Here is a 17,354-nt window from a genome sequence, read left to right as displayed (position 1 = left end):
CCGACGCTACCAGCGAGCCCCAAGAGGATACAGGTCTCACTTCTCTTGGAGGGGGCGCCGGGTACCATGAGCACATGCTGCATTTTTCAAGCAGCTGCCAAGCTGTCCCCGCCTGCCTGGCTGTCCCCGTTGGCACTCACCCCACAGGGCTCCACGATCTCCACATCCACCCACAGGAGGTACGGTCAGTCCTTTTCGTTCTACCTGCGTCGGTGTAGGTGGAAGCAGTGGGGGTGCCCCACGGGGGCTTTCATTTGCATTCCTCTGATGACTTTTCACGTGCTTGCTGGCCATTTTTGTAACTTCTCTTGCGTCTGTTCCAAACTTCTGCCCACTCTGAACAGAGCCGTCTTCTTACTACTGAGCTGCATTCTGGATACAAGCTCATCTCACTTCACAGCCTGCCTTCCATTTTCTTAACAATGCCTGTCAGCTAGCAATAGTTTTCCTTTAATTCTCAAATCCAGTTTACTGATCTTTTCTTCAATGGTTCAGCCACCTGTGTCCCAGGAAATCTTTTCCTAAGCTACAGGTAGAAAGATCGCCTCCTGTTTTCTACGTTTACTCTTTGCTTTTAGGACGGTGACTTCAGTGTCACTGCGAGTGGGACGCACTTTCGCTTGCCGGGACTCTGCAGCCAGCGTCTGCCACCCCACGGCAGACGCCCTGTCTCCTCGGGAGGCCGCCCAGCAGCCTGTGCCCCAGCCCTGAGATGCCACCCCCTCTGGAGAGGAGGCCTCCCCCAAGAGTAAGCAGACACTGAGAGTGTGGGCTTCTCCTAAAGCTAATGGATTTTCACACTCCTCCCCAGCAGGGGTGAGAGTCTAGAGATACACAGGAAAGACCCACTGTGTTCGCCTTACTTTCCTGCCCCTAGAGCGGGAATCCTAAACCTGAAAAGGAAATTATAAGTTCATGTGCAAGGAAAGAGAAAACCCTAACCAACCAAAACAGGACAATGTCTTCGGTGGATTCTTGGTCTGAAACTACACTCAGGGAGACCTTCAGAGGCACAGCCTCATTTTAGAGAACCTGACCTACAAGTGGGGTGGTAAAATCTTACAAAAGGGACACCTGCCCACGAAGCTGAGATGCCAAGCCCTTCTCCTCTCTGCTGTAAAGGCAGCGCTCACACCACATCCAACCCCAAAGTGCCTCAACCTGCTCTGGAACATGTCGGGTTTTGCCACAGGAAAAGTGACCCCTGGTTTCCATGATAAGAGCATGGTGAACATAAACGTCTGCTATCAAATTCTGATCATATGGAAAATGACACGATCAGGGAAGCCAGAGATCCACCATCTCAATACAGCACCCAGAATCCCTCACCAGGACATTCAGGCACAGGGGCTGCCTGATGAACAAGCGTCTCCCAGGCCACTGCTCCCTGGGGAGCCCCCAGACCCATTCTTCCTCCTACCTCACACCCTCCACCAAGGCTCAGCCCCTGCCCCCACCGCCATGGCCGCCCAGCGGGCACTTCCCTCTTCCCCACCCACAGCGTGTGGCCACCTGCCCAACCCCTCCCCAGAGCGGGGCACCCCTGGTTGGGGAAGGTTGCCTTCTAACGCAAGCACCAAAAATCACCCCTCAAAGTCCCGAAAGCCCCCGGGGGCTCGGGCAGGGCCAGGTTCCCTGGGCAGCGACACTGGCTTTTGTCACTTAAACCCCAGGCCAAGGAGGGGGCTTGCCCTTGGGGGGTCCAGTTCCAGAAATGCTCTTCTCAGAACCCTGGACCCACTCGGGGACTGAGAAGAGAGACAGTCCATCCCGAGGCCTGGACAGGGCAGGAGTCTCCCTCAGGCTTTCCCTGCCGCGCGGACTCCTCCAGCATCCCAGGGAGGCTGCTCCCTGATGACTCTTCCCCAAATACCCCCATTCATGACCAAAACTCTCAATAAAGGAATAGAAATGAAGTTCTTCAACTTGATAATCTACAAAAAACCAACAGCTAACATCATACTTAATGATGAGAAGCTCAAAGCTTTCCCACTAAGATCTGGTACAAGGCAAGAATGTCCCCTCTCACCACTGCTTTCAACTGGAAGTCCTCCTGACCAGTGCAATAAAAGAAAAGGAAATAAAAGGTATGCAGATTGGAAAAGAAGAAATAAAACTGTCTTTGTTCATAGATCATATGATCATCTATGCAGAAAATCCAAAAGAACTGGCAACAAACAAACAAACAAACAACTCCTGGAACTAATAAACGACTACAGCAAGGTTGCAGGATACAAGGTTAATATATAAAATTCAACTGCGGGACTTCCCTGGCAGTCCAGTGATTAAGACTCCACGCTTCCACTGCAGGCGGCACAGGTTCTATCCCTGGTCGAGGAACTAAGATCTCACATGTCGTGGGGCGCAACCAAGAAAAAAAAAAAAAAAATTTCAATCACTTTCCTATAAACCAACAATGAATAAATGGAATTTCAAATTAAAAACACAATACCATTTACATTAGCACCCAAAATTTAAATACTTAGATATAAATCTAACATAATACATACAAGGATGAATTAAATCAAAGGAGAACTAAATCAATGAAGAGATATTCCATGTTCATGGATAGGAAGGCTCAATACTGTCAAGATGTCAGTTCTTCTCAATTTGATCTGTAGATTCAACACATTCCCAATCAAAATCCCAGCACATTATTTCATGAGTATCAACAAACTGATTCTAAAGTTCACACGGAGAGGAGGCGAAAGACCCAGAATGGTCAACACAATATTGAAGGAGAAGAACAAAGTTGGAGGGCTGACTACCCAACTTCAAGACTTACTAAAAAGCTACAGTAATGAAGACAGTGTGGTACTGGGGAAAGAACAGACACATAGATCAACGGAACAGAACAGAGAGCCCAGAAATAGACCCACACAAATATCGTCAACTGATCTTGGACAAAGGGCCAAAAGCAATACAATAGAGCAAAGACAGTCTCTTCAACAAATGGTGCTGGAACCACTGGACACCCATCCACAAGCAAAAGATGAATCTAGACACAGACATTACACCCTTCATGGGAATTAACTCGAAATGCATCATAGACCTAAATGTAAAGTGCAAACTATAAAACTCCAAGAAGATAACAGAGGAGAAAACCTAGATGACTTGGGCCTGGTGATGCCTTTTCAGATACAACACCAAAGGCAGGATCCATAAAAGAGAAAATTGATAGGCTGAACTTCACTAAAACGAAAAACATCTGTTCTACAAAAGACAACTTCAAGAGAATGAGAAGACAAGCCACAGACTGGGAGAAAATATTTGCAAAAGACACATCTGATAAAGGACTATTAATCAAAATATACAAACAACTCTTAAAACTCAGTAAGAAAACAAACAATCCAACTGGAAATGGGCCAAAGACCTAAACAGGTATCTCAGCAAAGAAGATATACAGATGGCAAATAAGCACATGAAAAGATGCTTCCTGTCATATGTCACCAGGGAAGTGCAAATTAAAACAATGAGATACCACTATATAACTCTCAGAATGGCCAAAATCCAGAACACTGGCATCACCAAATGCTGGTGAGGAAGTGGAGCAACAGGAACTCTCATCACTGCTGGTGGGGATGTGAAATGGTGCAGCCACTTCGGAAGATAGTTTGACAGTTTCTTACAAAACTAAACATACTCTTACCACGTGAACCAGCAATTGTGTTCCTTGGTATTTACCACAAAAGGATGAAAACTTGGGTCCACACAAAAACTTGCGCACAGATGTTTAAAGCAGCTTTATTCACAACTGTCAAAACTTGGAAGCAACCAAGACGTCCTTCAGCTGGTGAATGGATAAATAAACTGCAGTATGCCCAGATAGTGGAATGTTATTCAGTGATAAAAGGAAATGAACAATCAAGCCATGAAAACACATGGTGGAACCATAAGTGTATATTACTAAGTGAAAGAGGCCAATCAGAAAAAACTACAATACCGTAGGATTCCAACTATACGACACTCTGGAAAAGACTATGGAGACAGTGACAGTGAAAAGATGAGTGGTTGCCGGGGACTGGGGGAGAGAGGGATGAACAGGTGAAGCACAGAGAATTTTGAGAGTAGTAAAACTACTCTGTATGATACTATAATGGTGGACACATGTCATTATACATTTGCCCAAACCCATAAGGATGTACAACACCAAGAGTGAGCCCTGATGTAAACCATGGACCCTGAGTGATGATGAGGTGCCAATGCAGGTTCATCAGTTGTAACAAACGCACCATCTGGTGGAGGGTGTGGATAATAGGGGAGGTTATGCATGTGCGGGGGCAGGGGGCATACAGGTAATCTCTATACTTTTCTCTTAACTTGTTGTGAAACTAAAAATGCTCTAAAAAAATTGTCTTTAAAACAATCTGCTTTGGGGACTTCCCTGGTGGTCTAGTGGTTAAGAATCCGCCTTCCAATGCAGGGGACACGGGTTCGATCACTGGTCAGGGAACTAAGATCCCACATGCTTAGGGGCAACTGAGCCCTCGTGCCTCAACTAGAGAGCCCGCGAGCCGCAACTACTGACCCCGCACAACACAACGAAGAGCTCGCGCCACAACAAAATATCCCGCACGCCGCAACTAAGACCCAACACAGCCAAAGATAAATAAATAAGTAAATAAATATATATTTTTTTAAATCTGCTTTCGCTAGTACTTGGAGAGCGTGGTCTCTTCCCGCCGCGGGCTGCACCCCCCAGCCCCACGGGGCCGACCCGCCCAGAGCAATGGTTGCCCTCTCCTGTCTGAGCTCCGTTATCTGTGTCCTCCTTTCACTCTCAAAAAAGCTGCCGCTGAGCAATCACTGATCCGTCATCCTCGTGCTAATGCGCCCAACCTCAGCCCCGCGGCCACCCTGGTAGACTCTGGGCGCTCCCACTGCCCGATTTCTCCCGGTGACCCAGTGCTTTGCCGCAGGCAGGCCACAGCGCACACGGCCCCCCTCCCCACCGCTCCCAGGGAAGGAGGCAGGGCCCCCCCATCCAGCCCAGACCCTCCCACCTGCCTCCTGCACACCCCTCCCCACTCCATCCCCACGGCAGCTCCTCATGCTCCCCCACCCCCAAGGCCGGCTCTGCCCACACGCCTCCCTCTGGCTCAGTGCCCGGCCCCCAGGGACCTCCTCCAGGGCCTGACCACACACCCTCCTTCCCCCGCCGCACTCTCCATCCCCAGGTGCACGTCCAGGAGCCACCTCGAGCCCCAGGCGGGGCTGTGCTGAGTCTGCAGGCGCACCAACAGCTCAGGGTGACTTGGACACGGGTGACAGCCCAACATGATACAGCGGGCTAAAATATGTTAAAATTACTTTCATCTTGCTGTACGCTCATGTTTTTTGTCCTTTTTAACTGCTACTGGAAACTGAACTTTCCGTGTGGCTCACATCACATTTCCACTGGAGAGCCGTGCTCTAAAATCTCCCATCTTTCAGAAACAAGCCCAGAAACAACCAAAGAGACTGAGACTCCTGAGACTCCACTTGCATGTCCCCCACCGACAGTCCCCAAGCACCGTCCTGACACCCCCAAGGGCCCTTCTCACCTTCCCCCAGGCTAGCCCGTGCCAGTCACCAGCCTCCAGGGCCCAAGCCAAGGGCAGCTCCATCTTCACCTCCCCGCCAGGTGAAGACACTCACCTCCTGGACACGCTCCTGACCCCACACCTGCCTCCCCGCCCCGCCCCGAGGGCCCCCTTCTTCCCCTATCTCCTCTGCAGTATCCTTTGCGGCACCCGCCTGTTCCACCTCCAGGTGTCAGAAGGTCTCAGAACACACCTGTGGGCGCTTCTTTCCTCCCTGGCTATCCTACCCGTCCCCCAAACCAGGCGAGCACACCGACCTCCTGGTTTAAAGTACCATCCCCCTTTCAGGGACCCCCCCCTTCTAGGTCCCCAGCCCTGAACCCACTTCTGAATTTGACTCACATCTCAATTCCCGCCGACACTCACTTGGGCATTTAGGGAACAACCCAAACGCAAGCGTCTAGAACCAAGTACGTGAGTTTTCGTAAGCAAATAACTGGCCTGTGCTCAGCATATCCCACACGTTGCTGGGAAGTGGCAATGCTTCCTGGGCTGGCGATTCCTGCCACGACAGGACTGTGCCCCCTGCTCCCCCACCAGACACCCCAGCAAGGTGAGCGGGGCTGAAGAAGCTGCGGGGTCCCCAGGTGACAAAGGACCGCCCGCCCTACAGGAGGACGACTCCTGCACCACGACGCCCGAGAAGCCAAGGTCCCAGAAGATGGCCCACAGCACGGCCCTCTCTACAAAGTTACGGCAAAACCAAACACACGGTTCAGCAACCTTTAGGAAGACGCCACGAGCAGGTAGGAAGGGGAAACGAGGGTGTGGTGACCACGAGTAGGGACAACGGCTGCCGCGGCCAGAGAGGTGGGAACCAGTCAGTCACGCGGGAGGTGGGCAGGGACCCAGCTCTGCTGCCGGGGGTGTCACAGGTGCTTATTAAACTGTTACATGACCAGAGACCATGACTAATTCACGTCTACACATCTCAGATCCAAACACACTTATCCTGTCCTCCACTGGTCTCCATCTCAACCAACGGCTCCCTGAAGTCTCGGCCTGTCTACTGAGCGGAGAGACCACAAACGCCCCCAGGCCTCCCTGACTCAGCGGCGAGCACGCACACCACACACCACGCGAGCGCCACGCTGATGCTGAGGCCAAAAAGGAGCGACGCACAAGCCACGCCCCCTGCCCTCAGGTGCCCCTGCCTTGCTGACGAGACCACAGTCAAAACCAACTGGTAACCCACAAGAAGCCCCACCTGGACGGGCTCAGAGCCACCTACCCTGCTGCTGGGACACATGGAGACAGGCCTCAGTGAGAGACACGCGAGACATGCAGTCCTGAGGAAGGGCCTGCTCTGCCTTGGGGGCCACAGACGCCAGGGTCCAGGAGCAACACTGGAGCTGGCACCTGATGACGGGCAGAAGTGTCCAGAGTGATGTTCTCGGCAAAACGAAGAGTGGCCGTGACGTACGGCTGTGACCCGGGCGCTGACCGATGAGGAAGAAGGCAGGCATGGGCTTCCCTGGTGGCGCAGTGGTTAAGAATCTCCCTGCCAACATGGAGTACACGGGTTCGAGCCCTGGTCCGGGAAGATCCCACATGCCGCGGAGCAGCTAAGCCCATAACCAAAACTGCTGAGCCCACGCTCTGGAGCCCGCGAGCCACAGGTGCTGAGCCTGTGCACCTAGAGCCCGTGCTCCACAAGAGAAGCCACCTCAATGAGAAGTCCGCACACCGCAACGAAGAGTAGCCCCCGCTCGCCGCAACTAGAGAAAGCCCATGCGTGAAGGAACACACGGCACAACACAGGTGGGAACGCAGATCCGAGTGGTGTCCCTGCACAGCCACGAAAGTGGGCTCACACCGGGCCCCACCCCACCTGCTTCCTGCACACGGTGTACCCCTGCCATCCGGCCGTGCTGACCCGGAGAATGGAGCCCGGATGCTCTCCGCCAGCTCTGCCCGTGCCCACGCATCCCCGCACTCACCTGTCCCACCCTGCTAAGGCTAGGCCGGGGACACAACACTTGTCTCTAGGGCAGCAGGTCCCCAGCGGGTCGGCAGCCCACACCCACACCAGGAGACTCTGCTGGCGGCCCCAAGGTCGCCAAGCCAACAGCACCCCCAAGCGCAGCCTCAGAGCCCCCATGGAGGTGTGTTTGCAAAGCCCGCACAGCTCCAGGACCAGGAAACCTAGACGGCACCAGGCAGCGGTTTCCCAACCACTCAGCGTGGAAGGGAAGCAGGGGTCAGTCCACGAGGGCCCAGGCCAGGCACCGAGGCCCAGAGCAGCCGGGAGCGCTGCCTGGACCCGCACCATCACTGACAAGCTCTGGCTCAGGGCTCTCTGCCTGCCTCCCCGTGGCCCAGCTGGAGGCTATCTTTACTACATCACCCGAGGACTTTCAAAGTGGGCATTCTGAACTGAGTTTCTTAAACTGCTAAACACATAACTAAGTGGCACCAGACCTGACTTGTTATCTAATCAGTCCAAAGCAGCAGAGAAAAACTCTGGAGCCTCCAGAACTGAATATAACAGACGGAACCTCTATTTTGAGAAATTACACCAGGGGACGGACTGACTAATAACACTGCATCTCAGAAATGACAGAACACTCGCCCCACTCCTGCCCTCACGCACTGACCTACAGTGGTTCAGCACCACGACCCCGTCAGAAAGGCACTCCCTGAGGACGCGACCGTGCTGCGGCGGCACAAGGTCAGACCTGAACCCGGTGCTCAGTCAGTGCTTGCTGACCGACGAGGGACCAAGCCCTCCAACCGCTGCCCTGGCCTGCGGGGCCACGAGTAGGGCTGCTGGCTGTCCACCAAGACAGCCCCCGGACACAGGCCAAAGGAGCCCTCGGCCTCTGCCATCAGGAGAAAGGTCCCGGGCCTCAAGGCCAGGGTGCCTCCTGACCGCTCCCCTTTCCAGCCGGCAAGGTGGCCTCGACCGGAGCACCTGCGGCCCGTGCAGAGAAGAGCCCGCGGCGCCGTGAGGGGCCTTTCCAAGCCGGGACCGCGGAGCACAGTTCCTGCCACCCCGAGAAGCCCGCGGCCCGGGCACTCCACGCCCTCCCGCACCTGCGTCTCCAGAACGGGTGGCGGGCACACTCACCCTGGGGACAGCCTCTCGCCATATGGATTTTCCCCGTGAAAAGCCCCGTCCCTGTGCATTAGCTGTTTCAAGTCGGCACAGCCGTGAGGGGTACACGGGAAGAAGCAGGCACCCTGGAGGCCCAGCCGGCCGGCCTCTCTCTGGGCCCAGCCCCTCGGTAACTGGCCACCGGGTCCTCGAAAAGCCACTCACCTCCGGTCTCAGCATCTTCATCAAGGGAGGTCATCTTCACAGGACCGTCCGGCTCCAGAAACCTACAGACCCCTACATCCCTCCATCTGCACGTGGCAGGAAGTCGAGGACTGCAAACCACCTGAGTTCATCAACTCACGCACCATGTCGAAAGTAATGATGTTCATTCTAAGCCGTTTTCATAAATAAAACAGCAAAGAGGCCAGGGGATGGCACTCCTTCAATGACAAACATCCGACATCACAAAACACTCTTAAAACAAGTACCCCATGTCTTTCTTCCCCAAAGAGCAGGCAGCATTCAGGGCCACCCTTTCCTCCTGACCCTCTGCCCTCCCCACCTTCTCCCAGGAGGCAGCCCTCACTCGCTGGGTCTGCGCTGAGGCTCCCTTGGCGGTGACCGTCCACAACCAAAAATCCCATCGAATGCCATGACTCCCAAATTCTGACCTCTTCCAACCTCTCTCGCAAGCTCCTGCCTTATATTTAACTACCCACCTCTGATGTTTCCTCTGGGAATAGGCATCTCAAACTTAACGTGTCCAAACACACACATCTGTCCCCACCCTCACTGCCCACCCAGGGAACGTTCCACCTTCTTCCGTGTCACTGTGGTCCCAAATCTCAGTCCCTCTCGGACTCCCGTCCTCGTCCCTGGCCTTGAGCCTATGAGCAAGTCCACAGCGCTCCATCCTACACCGGCACCCCAGGCCCGGCTACCTGCCCCGCCTGGACGCTGCCCGTCCTGCCCCGACCACCTCACCCCTGCATTCCACAGGCCACAGACACAAAGTGCTCTCACAACACAGTTCGGATTCTACCGCTGCGCTGCCGAAACCCTCCAAAGCCTTCCCAGCACACCTGGCATAAACTCAAACCCCCAGCACACCTGGCTACACGGCTCTTTAGCCAGCCAGCCCCCACCCATCCCCCGTGGCTCCCCCCACCCCCGCTCGCCCACTCCGGCCCAGGACCTTCTCCCTGACCTGCCCTCGGGCCCCTGCACTGGCTCCCTCCTCCGCCTGAACCCAGGTCCCGGGCGGCACGCGGCTCCTCTCTCACCACCCAGGTGTCACTCGCCTGCTCGGAAGGCCTTCCCGGCCGGTGGTACGTCCCTCGTCCACTCCTTCATCAACACAGGCTGAGAAACCCCGCCGAGGCTCCGCGTGTTTGTGCGCTGCCCGCTGCGCAGCACGACTTAGCACCCAGGCAGCAGGGGCTCTGTGGGACTGGGGGCCCCCAGCTTGGACCCCGGCCCCACAGCAGCCTGGCTCACTGGCTCCGCCCACGCCTGGAAAGCATGAGTGCGATCGGGCTGCCGTCTCCATCAACACCTCCACCAACCAAGGGATTTAATTAACCTCACCTGGTTGAAAAAAATGTGACGTAAAACTAGATACAACTTTCTAAAGAAAGTCTTTAGAACGCTATCGATTTCTAAAGAGCCGTATTTTGGCCACGTTTCTAAAAACCATGGTTTCAAAAGCGTAAATGGTCAAGCTCTTCGGAAGACAATCTTTATCAAAGACCTGAAAGTGCTCAGCCCAGCAGACGCACACAGAGTGGACACAAGGACAGCCACCTAAGGGTCATTCATGACAGACCAGTGGACATCAGCACAGCAGCCTGTCACAGGGCCCTGCGACGAAGTGTCAGCCCGAGGCAGTGGGGGTCCAGGCGGACGAGGGGAACTTCAAAGATCACTGAGGGGTGGGAGCTGCACTCAAAACTCAGGAAGGAGAAGGCGGGCCACAGGGCCCCCTTCTTTCCAAACTTCCTAAGGGAATAAAACTAATTTTATGATCAGAAAAAACTGATGAGGAAAGGAGTCATTTTCAAGTGACTAATGATTTTAATAACACAGTTACATTTCAAAAATCAATCAAGAATGCTTTCCTTTTTAATTCTTCAAATACCTGTCATGATACTTAAGATGCTACTATTTTACAGCACCTTTACAGATCAAACAGGCATGCAGCAGACTTGTCTCTTATGTGCTGGGCTCACTACCACCCAGCGTCCGTCTGCATAAACCTTATGAAGGTGAGCTCCCCTGTGAGAGGTGTAAAAACTCCTTTAAACTCCTTTCCTGAGCAGCTGTCCACATACTTCAGCACAACGTCTCGGAGTGGAGAAGCGGCCTTCTTGCCTTCTCCCCGTGATGCTGAGACACGGCCACGTGGGCGGTATGCGCTGCCCTCTCCCTCCCCAGAGCTCGCGGTCCCCTCGCTGACCCCACAGGCCTCTCTGCCCTCTGTGGAGTGTCCAGCCAACACCTGCCACTCCGACCAGCAGACACACACCTGGCAGGCCGTGCCCAGCCCTGGGGAGGAGGGCTTAGGTCTCTTGGCTGCTAGAGTCCTGCCCTGTCCACTTGGTGTCTACTCAGACCACTGACCTCCCCCACAAAAACAAGTCACTTGAGAGCTAGAACCTTCTTACCGCTTGCCCCTAAGTTCTAAAATCTGACACCCAATTTGATACGGTCATAAGAACCGTTTTAGGATTTCCCCCAACCTCTGGAACTAGAAAATATTCGGAAACAAGCGCTGAAGGATGCTAGTTCCCCAGTGTCAGCGCGGATATCCCGCACCCTCCTCTTCACCTGGTCACACGTTTGGGCTCAAAATCAGCGTGCATGTCCCTTCCTCCCAGGCCACGTGGAAGAGGCAGAAAGTTCCCATCCAGGCTCTAACTTCAGGAGGGAAGGACAAAAGTCCAACTCAGCTTCACAGGCCTGCAGGGCTGCAGAGGGGCTCTGCGCTCACAGGCCCTGCTTCAAGCCCGGCTCACGATGCCTACGCCGAGAGGGTGGGGAGCTCCCCGGCCTCCATCCACGGCCTCCATCCCCGGCCTCCATCCACGGCCTCCATCCACGCCCATGCAGCAGCACGGACAGGCAGGCAGCCAGACAAGGAAGCCGGACAAACAGGGGCGACATCTATGCACTTCTCAAATGGGGGTGGGGGGAGGAATCTAAATTGTGGACATTTTTTGTATCTCTTTGTTTACTGAAGGTTTTAATTCCTTGGTGTAGCTATTCGAGACATATAAAATTCAAAATTTTTAGGACTTCCCTGGTGGCGCAGTGGTTAAGAATCTGCCTGCCAGGGCTTCCCTGGTGGCGCAGTGGTTGAGAATCTGCCTGCCAATGCAGGGGACACGGGTTCGAGCCCTGGTCTGGGAGGATCCCACATGCCACGGAGCAACTAAGCCCGTGCGCCACAACTCCTGAGCCTGTGCTCTAGAGCCCGTGAGCCACAACAACTGAGCCCACGTGCTGCAACTACTGGAGCCCGCGTGCCTAGAGCCCGTGCTCCGCAACAAGAGGAGCCACCGCAATGAGAAGCCCATGCACCGCAACAGAGTAGCCCCCGCTCGCCGCAACTAGAGAAAACCCGCGCGCAGCAACGAAGACCCAACGCAGCCAAAGATAAATAAATAAATTTATTTTTAAAATTTCAAAATTTCTCATTCAAAGCGTGCATAGCTCTACCCTAGAAATACAAAGTTTCCAATTTTCAATCATGACTTTATAGCACTTGCTCTACTTCACTGAGCGTTAAAGGGCAATTATTCTAAGTAAGAAGCTCTGAAGTGCATGCATTTGTAATTTACAGGCCAGGAGCCACGGTCCCCTCAGGCCCAGCAGGAAACAGCACAGTTCAGTCACCTGCCAGGCGCACAGCACCCAGGACAGAGGGTCCTGCTCCAAACAGCTCCCCTCTCCTTTGGTTTTCTTACTTAGTTCGACCGCTTTATTTACTATCAAAGGCCTGATTAAATAAAAGGCTGCTGACCTCCAGCCGGAGACAAATTTCAGAGGTGAGAGCTCTAAACAGTGACCGAATCAATCAAGACAATCAAGAAAATCTGAGTCTCCTGCTTGTTATCAACATGAAGACAAGGAAAAGTGCTTCTGAGACCTATGCAAATTACCCCAAATCTCAGGCAAGTTTCTCCAGAGTCCTTCAAAATCTCTGCTTCAAGATTTTCAAAAACGGTTTTAATTATGTTTTGATCAACTCACATACAACTAGTGATTTATGAAAAAGCTTTCTTAGAACGTATCATTTGCGATGAGGAAAGCTTACGCTTACACTGCAACGGGCTCTGCAACGGGCTCGGGAAGCACATGGGAACCACCGGCGTCTCGTTAGGACTTCAAGGAAACAGACAGGTGCGTCTGCTGCTCTTCCCACGGAGCTGCTCCCCCGGGGCAGGGTCTGCACCCGGCCGCTCCCGTTCCGATCAAACACCACCGCCGGGGGGCCCAGCGCCCACCTGTCAGAGACTCTGCAGGCCCTTGAGGAGCCGGAGCCCAGGCTCCACCCCACAGTCTGGGGGACGAGACAGCCGCCCCCTGGCCAGGAGACCACTTTCCCGACCGCTTCCTTCCAGAGCCCTCACAAAGAAGGACCCGCCCCTCACGCCGTAGTGCTCGGAAAGTTGTCTCTTCAAACTCCGGTGGTTCCGCCACAAGGGCAGGGCCCGCTGCCCTGGAGCGCAGTGAGAGCAGACGCCCCGGAGGGGCCTGAGGGACCCCCTTCCTGGCTGCTGCTAAAACGTGAGAACCACCAGCTCCGAAAGACACCCACATGTGTGTGCGTCATCCCAGTGCACGTCACCAAGACGGCTACGTCCACCCTGCGGACAGCCAGCTTCCAAGGCGGGACAGAGAGCGAGGCAGAGTGACCACCTGCCTGCCCGCCGCGGGCCTCGCCTCCAAGCCGGCGGTGTGGAAGCGAACTCAGACGCCACTGTGCTACGCTAAGCAGAGCTGACAGTGCTGGCCGCGTACAGCTCCCCAAGAGTTTTTTTTTTTTTTTTCTTCAAATGTCACTGTTATCTAAGGATGTCAAGAGAAAAACTCAGTGAAGGCCTTTGGCCTAAAGTGAGCCCCCTGCCCAGGTCCACTCTCTCTGCAGACAGCTGCACCCCCTTGCCCCCCATGGCTGCCAGGACATGTCCCCCAGGTCTACGGCCCATCTGTGACAACCTCAGCAACTTTCTCACTTACAGAACCAGAGCCAGCCACCACACCAGGCTCCCTGGTCACTGAGAACCTGTCCAATCTTCGCATGGTTTTGATGGGAATAAAACTGTGTTTTAAACTTTGCTACCTCTACAGCAACATACTGCTTGGAAATTAGTGAGAAACGTAATGGAGCTGAGACAGCGTGTGAATAAACGCTACTTGACAGTGGTGTGTACCGTTCCTCCCAATGCAATTTCACAGTGCTTCACAAAATGGTCAAGCTCACTTTCCACCTGGGGAAACTGAGGCTCCAAAGAACCATATATTCTGTCCCAGGTCAAGAGTGCCCTCAAGTAACAAAATCTAAACTCCTAAGAACGTCCCTTGTGCCAAAGCACTTCTGCCAAAGTCGGCCACCAGACGACCAGAGCCCAAAACTCTGGGGCTGCCACCTGGCTCAGGATCAGCCTTCCCAGAACTCAACCCGGTCCACACAGCACAGTCGGCTACCCTGGACTCTTTTTCCCTTTTCCCCACCATCCAATAATTCTATTCACCAAGGATGGGAACCCCTGCCCTAGACCTCAGCAGCCTCAGGAGTGTTCATCTTAAGCCAGCCCCATGCAAACATTCCCGAAGCCCAGGTATGGAGGAAAGGTGTTCTATCCTGGAATGAGAACCGACACTTCGGCCAAACCTTAGACCCACAAGAGAACAAATTCTCTGTGAAAGCAGAACAGACAGACATACACTGCTGAAAATGCAAGTTTGCCAAAAGATAACCTTTAGAAATAAGCATCTCTGGCGTAACACCTATCTGAAAAGATCTCTTGAAACCATTTGCGCACATGCCAATTTTGGTGTCGTATCACTTTTCTCTCCTTTCAACTATGATAATAGCGTTACTTGGATGTTATGACTATCCTAAGCTGTACAGAACCAACTAGTGCTTTTCACTGTTCTCGGGTCCACTGCCTTTGCTGCAACAATCTCTCTGGAGGATTATGTGTTCTTGATATTCCCCACAGCAGATAAAATTGAGACTCTGGTACCCTTAAGTGAGTAAATTCATTACAATAACATCAACGTCTCTTTACAAAACCGTCCTGACAAGGAATATCGAGACTGAGTTTACTGAAACCAAGTTCAACGTGCGCTCACGGTGGGCTGTGAGGATGAAACACGCAAGGCCTGACTGGCCCTCAGGGACTCGGTGAAACCTCTGTCCCTCTGTTTCCCGCCTCGGACTCTGACCTACAGGGAGGGAAGGCACAGGGAGGGGCAGGCCTCTCTCACCCACACTCCAACTGCCAACAGTCTGTTATTTCACTTGACACCTAAGTGTAGCTTTGAAAACCCTGCCCACCCCTAATGCCTGAGTACTAACAAGAATGAGTGATCATCCAAGCAATAGTTATTTTTACAAGTTAATTCCACCTCCGCTTTGTACATTTTTATGATGAAAGATTTCAATGAAAAGGAAACATCAAACAGAATTTAATATTTTCTGATTGACCAATCGTACGAGGTAACTAGAATATCCGTAATCTGTCACTTTGATTTAAAGAATTAATTTATGCTATTTAAAAGAAGATACTTTGCTGTGGGGCACTAGTAGTAATTTTAACTATACTTTTTGTGCTTCTTCTGTTGTTAAAGTGAAGGAGCAGAATTAATCAGCGCTCCAAATCAGTAGATCAGCTGTGGGGGGAGCGGAGCATGAAGAGATGAATGCGAATCTTTTATTTTCTAGAAAGCATTTGGCCCCTTTAAAGCACAGCTCTCAGCATTTGTCACCCAAATGTCAACAAGAGCTGTTCTCCGCTCTCACGCATGGGACTAATGCAAAGACTCGTGAGAACTCATGCAAAGAGTCAGCGCTTTTACAATTCTCTTCAAGGAGTCGCCTACTTGTCACATGCAGACATCCCTCACACACCGCTAGCACAGGAGATGAGAGAGAGTCCAGGGTCAATCACAACGAAGATGACAGAGGTGCCCTTTCCAAACCACAGCTTCCTCCCCCCAGAAGAAATAAGGTAGCGAAGGCTTCACCTACGCAGAGGCCCAGACCAAGGGGATCCAGTCAACCCCAAACGGCCACACCTACAGGCACCATCCGGGCACGCCGGGGGGCAGGGGGGCCTCCGCCCCGCCCTGGGAGCCAGGCACAGCGCCAGCCTCGCAAAATTTACTGACGAGCTCACACCAGTTTTCAATAACAAAAGTGCAGTGCACGGAACCGGCCTTGCTAGGAGCGAGGCAGGTGCCGAGGACCACGGAGAAGGTATTTTAATAACTAGGTAAAAAGTATTTTGGCGTTTTCCATAATGTGCTACAACCACGAATTCTCTTTTTTAAACGTTACTGAAGATCAAACATATCTTCCACTAAAGGGTCAAAAGACACATAATGAGCAAAACACAACCTTTAATAAAACCCTCCTACAAACTCAAAAGCAAACAAACTGTGCTGCAAAGGGCAGCCCGCACCTCTCAAGTAACTTACACCCCCCTCACAGCAGGGGGGCTCCCACAACCACCCCAAAACACTGCTCTTGGCTGGAACTTCCCCTCCTCCCACCCCTGTGACATCAGGTCCCTGCCAGGCTTCGCCACCGCTCCAAACTTCACAGCACTTTGACAGCAAAACCTTCCTTCCAAGACGCTGAAATCCTCCCAAGGTGACCAACCGTTCTTTCCAGAAAGCACGGGGACACAGGCACAGGAGGTGCTGTTTCTACTACTCCTGTGCGGCGGCACACGTTACTACACAGCAGGGGAGGGGCGCTCCGAGTCCACGCAGGCGAGGCGGAGGGCATGGAAGGGAAGACAGGGAGCCCCAGCGCTGGAGTTTCTCTCTGCCCAGGAAGCCCGAAACAAAGCAGCGGGACACGTAATGCCGTGGGGGACCTCTCGCTGGCGAACCTAAAGAGCTGCCGAGATGACGGGAGATGGAGCGTGGGATCACGGAGGCTCCCTGTCCTCCTGCACCCTCTGTACCTCCGAGGGACCCGCTGATGGGAGAGCACATGCCCACCGCCGACTTCACTGGTAATAATCAAGGCAACCGGGCACCCTCTACATGAGGACACCGTGCAGAACGACACGGTGACTACGAGGAGTGCCCAAACACGGCTGCAGAGCAGGCGTGAGGCAAGGGCTCCGACCAGGAAGGCTGTGTGCCCCGCGACTCCTCCGGGCTCACCTGGGAACTCTGCCATCCTGGTGTCAGCAGGGCAGCGAAAGCTCTCCCTGCAGCCCTGCCCAGCCTTGTGGAGGGGGCACCACTCCGCTGACCTCACCAGGAAAGCGGGGTCCCTAGCCCACCGGCAGGGGATACCAATCACAACTCAGTATAATAAACAAGGAGAAGAGTTCAATGAGGACACAAACCACATGCCTGATCCCAAAAATCAGGAAGAAAAGTGCCAAGCGTGGGAAAGCCACAGGCCCAGACTGAATAACCCAGTAAGTTGTCCCCGAAGCAGCAGCTGCTACTGCTCTCCACCGTGGGGGGACTGCGCAGGGGCA

At 53.5% G+C, this 17,354-nt stretch overlaps 1 protein-coding gene across 3 annotated transcripts in view; it reads right to left on the bottom strand.

The window, feature by feature from the left end:
• TAF4 (TATA-box binding protein associated factor 4) overlaps positions 1-17,354 on the bottom strand; it is a 69,600-nt gene that overhangs the window by 50,579 nt on the left and 1,667 nt on the right. The window lies entirely within an intron of this gene.

Source organism: Balaenoptera borealis (genome assembly GCF_965194805.1).
Source record: "Balaenoptera borealis genome assembly, chromosome: 16".
Lineage (NCBI taxonomy): Eukaryota > Metazoa > Chordata > Mammalia > Artiodactyla > Balaenopteridae > Balaenoptera > Balaenoptera borealis.
The sequence above is the reverse complement of the archived record's forward strand: the minus strand, read 5'-3'. Positions and strand labels throughout refer to the sequence as shown.